The sequence below is a fragment of the Bubalus bubalis genome, chromosome 1, assembly GCF_019923935.1.
Source record: "Bubalus bubalis isolate 160015118507 breed Murrah chromosome 1, NDDB_SH_1, whole genome shotgun sequence".
Classification (NCBI taxonomy): Eukaryota; Metazoa; Chordata; class Mammalia; order Artiodactyla; family Bovidae; genus Bubalus; species Bubalus bubalis.
The window spans coordinates 193247307-193249209 of NC_059157.1; positions in this window are offsets into that span (position 1 = coordinate 193247307).

Genomic DNA, 1903 nt, shown 5'->3' on the forward strand with positions numbered 1-1903 from the left:
GGGAGTGAAAAAGCTGGCTTAAAACTCAACATTCAGAAAACTAAGATCATGGCATCCGGCCCCATCACTTCATGGCAAACAGATGGGGAAACAATAGAAACAGTGACAGACGTTATTTCCTTGGGCTCGAAAATCACTGTAGATGGTGACTGCAGCCATGAAATTAAAAGACGCCTGCTCCTTGGAAGAAAAGCTATGACAAACCTGCGCTTAGTCGCTCAGTCGTGTCCAATTCTTTGCAACCCCATGGGCCCACCAGGCCCTTCTGTCCACAGGGATTCTCCAGGCAAGAATACTGGAGTGGGTTGCCATGCCATCCTCCAGGATGACAAACCTAGACAGCATATTCAAAAACAGAGACATTACTTTGCTGACAAATGTCCATCTAGTCAAAGCTATGGTTTTTCCAGTAGTCATGCATGGATGTGAGAGTTGGACTGTAAAGAAAGCTGAGCGCCGAAGAATTGATGCTTTTGAATTGTGGTGTTGGAGAAGACTCTTGAGAGTCCCTTGGACTGCAAGGAGATCCAACCAATCCATCCTAAAGGAAATCAACCCTGAATATTCATTGGAAGGACTGGTGCTGAAGCTGAAACTCCAATACTTTGGCCACCTGATGCAAAGAACTGACTCATTGGAAAAGACCCTGATGCTGGAAAAGATTGAAGGCAGGAGGAGAAGGGGATGACAGAGAATGACATGGTTGGATAGCATCACTGACTCAATGGACACAAGTTTGAGTAAACTCCGAGAAGATGGTGACAGACAGGGAGAGGCCTTGTGTGCTGCAGTCCATGGGCTCGCAAAGAGTCAGACACAACTGAGCGACTGAATTGAACTGAAAGGCTAGAAAACTAGGACACAAATAGGAGAGTTAGTGGGAAAACAGCCTAACCAGGGAAGTGGATGTTAATCTCAATAGTTAACATTTACCCAGCGCTTACTAGGTGTGTCTTTTTAGACATGTCTATGCAGATTCTTGTTTGGTCTTCCTAATATCACTTCTATGAGCTGGCACTATTATAACCCCTATTTTACAGAGGAGGAAACAGGCTTCAAATGTAATAGGATGGTAAAGAAATTTATGAAACTAAATGCAAGGGGTCTGCGTGCTGATGCCTACCATTATTCATGTTTTGGTGATCCACAGTTTAACACTTGTGGTCCATTGCAGGGGCCTGGGGGTTCCATCCCTCTTGGAGGAACTAAGTTCCCACAAGAGTAAACAGCAGGCAAGGTGAAAACCATGTGCTAGGACTTATCAGAAAGACTGAAAGGGCACCACCTAGTGACCCTCTGGTTGAAAGTATGTTTGTTTTTAGTAAGAGAACTGAACTGAACTGATGCATTGTAAAAGTCCCTGATGCTGAGAAAGATTGAGAGCAGAAGGGGAAGGGAGTCAGAGGATGAGATGGCTGGATGGCATCACCAATGCAATGAACATGAACATGGGAAAACTCCAGGAGATGGTGAGAGATCAGGGAGACCTGGTGTGCTGCAGTACATGGGGTCTCAAAGAGTCAAACACGACTGGGCAACTGACCAACAAATTAAAGACACACAGACAAACAATACAACACTGATGAACCACCACACAGCTTAAGAGCCTTAAAATTTTCACTTATTTTAAATAAATACAAGCACATTGATTAAAAATCAAAATGATCAGAACGGTATATATACAGTGAAATGTCAGCCTTCCTATCCCCCGGCTATCCAGTTCTCCCCAAACACACCAGTTTGTTATGTGCCCTTTCAGACACAGTATGTTTCAACATTTTTTACACAAAATGGTAGAGTAATACAGTAGTATAACACCTCCTCCCCAAGAGGCCCACTCCCTAATGCCCAGAACCTAAGAACAGGTTATATTACATGACAAAAAACGATTCTGCAGATGTCA